The sequence below is a fragment of the Myotis brandtii genome, unplaced genomic scaffold (assembly GCF_000412655.1).
Source record: "Myotis brandtii unplaced genomic scaffold, ASM41265v1 scaffold169, whole genome shotgun sequence".
Classification (NCBI taxonomy): Eukaryota; Metazoa; Chordata; class Mammalia; order Chiroptera; family Vespertilionidae; genus Myotis; species Myotis brandtii.
In genome coordinates, this window is record NW_005356215.1 from 53,342 (window position 1) to 59,927 (window position 6,586).

Below are 6,586 nucleotides of genomic sequence, written 5' to 3' on the forward strand. Positions count from 1 at the left end.
GGATCCGGCCCGTTTGGAATGAATAAAACTAAAAAAAAAAAAGCCCGTACCCTTTTATGTAATGATGTTTACTTTGAATTTATATTAGTTCACACAAACACTCCATCCATGCTTTTGTTCCGGCCCTCCGGTCCAGTTTAAGAACCCATTGTGGCCCTCGAGTCAAAAAGTTTGCCCACCCCTGGTAGTGGGAGAAATCACCAAGTCCAGTCAAAGGGTTAAGTACTGGGACGGTGACTCAGGCAGGGACTCGGGATTCCAGGGAAGTCTCCTAGCCTGGGATGGGATGGAATGAGGGTAGGGGCTGAGCTGAGTCTTTTTAAAGGAGCAAGAGTCAGTCTGGTGACATGCAGGGGACATGGCACTTCAGACAGAGGGGAGAGCATAAGTAAAAAGAGTAAAAACAGAGGAGAGGACAGCACCGTGATGGCGAACCTTTTGAGCTCGGCGTGTCAGCATTTTGCAAAACCCTAACTTAACTCTGGTGCCGTGTCACATATAGAAATTTTTTGATATTTGCAACCACAGTAAAACAAAGACTTATATTTTTGATATTTATTTTATATATTTAAATGCCATTTAACAAAGAAAAATCAACCCAAAAAATGAGTTCGCGGGTCACCTCTGACACCCGTGTCGTAGGTTCGCCATCACTGGCTTAAGGACTACCCCGAAGGGCACCGAGCTCACGCGGCCAGCACAGGAACGGCGCCTTCAGATCCCGTTTTAGGGCCGGGGAAACCGAGGCACGGCACCCCCACAAACACCCAGGAGGGAGAGGATGGCAGCGGCCGCGTTTCTAACTGCGCCCCTAACGGCATCTCGGACTCTTTCAGTAAATACATCATCAGAATTCACTGGGCAAACCTTTATCCAGTGCCTATGGTGCACCAGGTACTGTTCTAAGCACTGGGAACACAGCCGCGAACCCAATTACAGAGGCCCACCAACCCTGCCACCCCACTATCCGATACCTTTATTTTATTCCTTTTACATCACCCAACCAGCCCCCAAGTGTCTCTCTTTTAAAAATTATTGTTTTTATTGATTTTCGAGAGGGGAGGAGGGAGGGAGAGAAACATCAATGAGGAGAATCATGGATCGGCTGCCTCCGGCTCCCCGCTTACTGGGGATCGAGCCGCCAATCCAGGCATGTGCCCTTGACCGGGAATAGACAGTGACCTAGGTAGGCACCCAACCATGGAGCCATGCCAGTCGGGCGGGACCAGCGCCTTCATAAGAAGAGATTGGGCCCTAACCAGTGTGGCTCAGCGGATAGAGCGTCGGCCTGCGGACCCAGGGGTCCCGGGTTCGATTCCGGTCAGGGGCATGTACCTTGGTTGCGGGCACATCCCCAGTAGGGGGTGTGCAGGAGGCAGCTGATGGATGTTTCTCTCTCATCAGTGTTTCTAACTCTCTATCCCTCTCCCTTCCTCTCTGTAAAAAATCAATAAAATATATATTTAAAAAAAAAAAAGAAGAGGAGATTGGCTGTTGTCATGGATGGGGAGACGAGAAGACACAGGGAGGGGACAGCCATCTATCTGCAAGCCCAGGAGCGAGGTCTGAGAAGAAGCCAGTCCCGCCCACACCTTGATCAGGAGCTTCTGGCCCCCAGGACAGCGAGAAAACACATTTTTGTCGCTCGTAGACGAAAGGGGCCACGTGCTGACCCGACAGCTCAGGGGAGGCCTGCGGGCGGCCTTGCAAACTCAGACCTAAGGTCACCACACAGGAGGGTCTGACATTGAACTTGAACGAGAAGCAGTGGTGGTGGGGACTCACCTCCTAGGCCGGTATCTTCCCTGACAAGGGCAGCCTTTGCCTCCACGGAGCCTGTCTGTCTTTTTGCGTCTGTGGTAACACACCCTTGAAATGTCTGGGTGCCTGGTAACGTCCCTTTTCCCGGACCCCTCGGGGCACAGCCTGATGTGCTGGGCGCCAGGACAGAGACCACAGATCCCCTCATTGTCATGTTCATTGTCCCTGCACCCACCTAAGCGTGTGTCCATCATTTTACCTTTTATCCAATCCCAGGGGTTCCCCGCTTTGCTTGCTCCCGCCTCCCTCATCCATCCCCAATGGATCTCACGTCACCCACCTACGTCCCTCCTTTGATTGCAACATATAAACACAGATGGAACCCCCATTCTCCGGAGCTTTATCCCAATCCCTTGAGGTTCTGCTTCCCGGCATTTGTCGACAGTTTGGCTCAAATAAACTCCCAAAAATTCTTTACAGGTTTCAATGGTTTTTTTACGTGAACATTCTTAAGCCACCCAGTCTGTCCTACTTTGTTGTTGTTTTTGTTGTAAGTGTTGCATTGAAATAACCCCAAGATCTTCCAAGTCTTTACAGAAACATATTTTCATGGATTCTTTTGCCAATTTTTATTGGATTGTTTACTTTTTTTCCAATATATTTTTATTGATTTCAGTGAAGGAGGGAGAGAGAGAAAGAGATAGAAACATCAATGATGAGAGAGAATCATTGATTGGCTGCCTCCTCCATGCCCCACACTGGGGACTGAGCCTGCAACCCAGGCATGTGCCCTTGATGGGAATCAAACCTGGGACCCTTCAGTCCACAGGCTGACGCTCTAGCCCAGGGGTGGGCAAACTTTTTGACTCGAGGGCCACAATGGGTTCTTAAACTGGACCGGAGGGCCGGAACAAAAGCATGGATGGAGTGTTTGTGTGAACTAATATAAATTCAAAGTAAACATCATTACATAAAAGGGTACGGCCTTTTTTTTTTTTAGTTTTATTCATTTCAAACGAGCCTGATCCGGCCCTCGGGCCGTAGTTTGCCCATGGCTGCTTTAGCCACTAAGCCAGTGGTTCTCAACCTGTGGGTCTCGACCCCTTTGGCGGTCGAACGACCCTTTCACAGGGGTCGCCTAAGACCATCGGAAAACACATATATAATTACATATTGTTTTTGTGATTAATCACTATGCTTTAATGATGTTCAATTTGTAACCATGAAAATCCATCCTGCATATCAGATATTTACATGACGATTCATCACAGTAGCAACCTTACAGTGATGAAGTAGCAACGAAAATAATTTCATGGTTGGGGGTCACCACAGCATGAGGAGCTGTATTAAAGGGTCGCGGGTTAGGAAGGTTGAGAACCACTGCAGTGAGCCAAGCCGGGTAGGGCTGTGGTGCTTCGTTCCGGCAGCCCTAGCAAAGGAGCCGCCTTGCTTGGAATAGGTTGTACATAACAAAACTAAATGGTTTCAAAAGTGCTTTAGAAGAGAGAGAGGGCTTTGTTGTTATCGCTGGGTTTTTCTTTCATAGAAAAGCAGTTGGAAACCAAGCCTCTCAGGCTGGTATTGTGGCTCCCAGTCCCTCCGTCCTGCTCGGTCGCACTGGCCTGCGCCTCCTGTCCTCAAGGTCGCCTCAAGGTCCACCCTGGCCACCGGCGCTCCAGCCCTCAGGCTGACAGCCATGCAGAGGAGGGGGAGGAAGGCCGAAAGGAACATACCTTCCCGTGGAGTCAGCGTGCGTCAAGCGGCCTGCAGGGACATTCCACACACCACTGTGTTTACATCTCCTCGGCTGGAGCCTGGCCCTCCGAGGTGGGCTGGGAAGCCGTCTTCGTGCCGGACGCATCCGCACCCCAAATAAAGTTGGGGTTCTGTTATCCAGGGACGAGAGGAAGCGGATGGTGACAGGGTAACCAGCTGGCAATGTCAGCCTCACCTTTGCTCTCCGGGAACATTGCAGCTTCATGTCTCTCCCTGTGGCGGGGGCTGATACTGTACGTATTCACACATACATCTATATGTGCACACACTATGACATTTTCTTCCTTAAAAAAAAACCATATATGTGTGTGTATATATATATATATATATATATATATATATATATATATGTTTAAAGGGAATGGACTGACTATTCTTGGGGGGGAAAAGGGTGTGGGAGATGCGGGAAGAGACTGGACAAAAATCGTGCACCTATGGATGAGGACAGTGGGTGGGGAGTGAGGGCGGAGGGTGGGGTAGGAACTGGAAGGAAGGGAGTTATGGGGGAAAAAAAGAGGAACAAATGTAATAATCTGAACAATAAAGATTTAATTAAAAAAAATAAAAATAAAAAAAAGAAAAAAGAAAATTTCCTGGAAAGAGTCAGGCTGAAATTGAATTGACCAACCTAAAAATTAACTACAGTTCTTAAAGGTCATTTTGTTTAATTTTATGAATAATTCTAGCAAGTCAAATAACTGCAAATATGACAATTATATAATTGAGTCTCCATAATCTCTATTCTACCTTTTAATGTTATTTATGTTTATAAACATCTCTCAGCCCAACACTGACACAATCTGCTTCCTATAGCATTCAGATAACATGTACTGTCTCTTATTACTTGTCTTTTTAAAAAATATATATTTTTATAGATTTCAGAAAGGAAGGGAGAGGGAGAGAGAGAGAAAAACATCCATCATGAGAGAGAATGATTGATCAGCTGCCTCCTACAAGCCCCCCACTGTGGATGGAGCCCGAAACCCAGGCACGTGCCCTTGACTGGAATGGAACCCGGGACCCTTCAGTCCCCAGGCCGACGCTCTATCCACTGAGCCACACCGGCCAGGGCTGGGGCAACATTTTCTACTGACCTTGAGCAGAACAACCCATAAGGAAAAGAGGTGGTTTTTTTTTTTTTCCCCTTTTCTTTTTTTAAATCATAAGGGAAATGTCACAAGCTTTCTCCCCGGGGCGAACTGCTCCACCCAGTGGCTCGGAGCCCTGTCCTGGTGCCGTCATGCTGAAAAACACGCACAGCTGTGGTCGGTCACGTGCTCCGCTGGGAGGGGTCGCCCAGGTCATTCATTCTGCCAGCTGCCAAACGCAGGGGCCGAAGTGCTGGGAGTCCCAGGTAGACAGAAAAAAAAAAGTCACTCTGTGACTTGGAGAAATTGCGGGGATTGTATACAACATTCCAGGGCTGCTGACTTTTGCCCAAGGAGGAGATTCATCTTAGAACCCACTGATGGGAAAACATCTGGATTGACTGCGTTTTTACCGTTTCGGCATTTGGAACTTGATTCGGTTCAACTCTCCGAGAATCTATACTAATAAAAGGGTAATATGCTAATTAGACCGGGTCATCCGGCCATCTTCCAGACATCTGACTTCCTCCCGGACAAAGCCGTGGTGGTGGGGGCTGAAGCAGAGGCCACTGGGGGTGAGACCAGGCTGGCAGGGGAGGGCGGTTGCGGGCGACCAGGCTGGCAGGGGAGGGCCGTTGGGGGTGAACTGGCCTGCAAGGGAGGGCTGTTGGGGGAGAGATCAGGCTGGCAGGGGAGGGCAGTTGGGGGCAAACTGGCCTGCAAGGGAGGGCAGCTGGGGCCGACCAGGCCTGCAGGGGAGGGCAGTTGGGTGCGAGGCAGGCAAGCAGGTGAGTGGTGAGGAGCCAGTGGTCCTGGATTGAGAGAGGGATGTCTGCACAGGGATCGGGCCTAAACCAGCAGTCGGACATCCCCTGAGGGGTCCCAGATTGGAGAGGGTGCAGGCCGGACTGAGGGACACCCCCCATGCACGAATGTCGTGCACCGGGCCTCTAGTTTATTTAATGAGGGCCTACTACAACAAAGACCCAGCTGAGGCCCGGATGGAAAGGTGACTACAACAAGGTCCCTGCCCTGAAGAGCTTGCAGACCAGCAGAGGAGATAAGCAAAACCCAGATCACAGGAGGCCAGGACCTGAAGATAATATGGTGATAACTAGAGGCCTGGTGCACGACATTTGTGCACTGGGGGTGGGGGGTGAGTTGCGGAGGGGGTTCCCTCAGCCCAGCCTGAGCCCTTTAGCAGCCCAGGAGCCCTCGGGGGATGTCCGACTGATGGCTTAGGAGCCCAGCTTCTGGCTGAGCGGTGCTCCCCATTTGGGAGCTCACTGACCACCAGGGGGCAGCTCCTGCGTTAAGCGTCTGCCCCCTGGTGGTCAGTGCGCATTATAGCAACCTGTCATTCTGCCATTTGGTTGATTTGCATATTAGCCTTTTATTATATAGGATAATATCCCTGTTTTAAGGAAACCCTAAGCCAGCCGTGGGCAAACTACAGCCCAAGGGCCGGATCTTGAAATGAATAAAACTAAAAAAAAAAAAAGACCGTACCCTTTTATGTAATGATGTTTACTTTGAATTTATATTAGTTCACACAAACACTCCACCCATGCTTTTGTTCCGGCCCTCCGGTCCAGTTTAAGAACCCATTGTGGCCCTCGAGTCAAAAAGTTTGCCACCCCTGTCCTAAGCAGTGGTATTTTAAATCCGCTGTATTTTAAAATGCAAAGAGGCACATAAACACACTAATGCCTCCAAAATATTGATTGATATTGTTCTCTTCAGCAAGATAGAAGAAAAAAAGTCTAATTTCAGCCCTGGCCGGCTTGGCTCAGTGGATAGAGCGTCGGCCTGCAGACTGAAGGGTCCTGGGTTTGATTCTGGCCAAGGTCACCTGCCTGGGTTGCGAGCTTGATCCCCAGGGTGGGGCGTGCAGGAGGCAACCAATCAATGATTCTCTCTCATCATTGATGTTTCTATCCTTTCCCTCTCCCTTCCTCTCT

The 6,586-nt window shown here is 49.6% G+C and overlaps 1 long non-coding RNA gene across 1 annotated transcript in view; it reads right to left on the reverse strand.

The window, feature by feature from the left end:
• Positions 1–3,285: 3,285 nt before the first annotated feature.
• The window catches only part of LOC102261740, a 4,063-nt gene continuing 762 nt past the window's right edge, over positions 3,286–6,586 (reverse strand). Inside the window, exon 3 of the long non-coding RNA XR_001361396.1 lies at positions 3,286–3,821. This is a non-coding gene — a long non-coding RNA (uncharacterized LOC102261740). The remainder of the gene's footprint in view (positions 3,822–6,586) is intronic.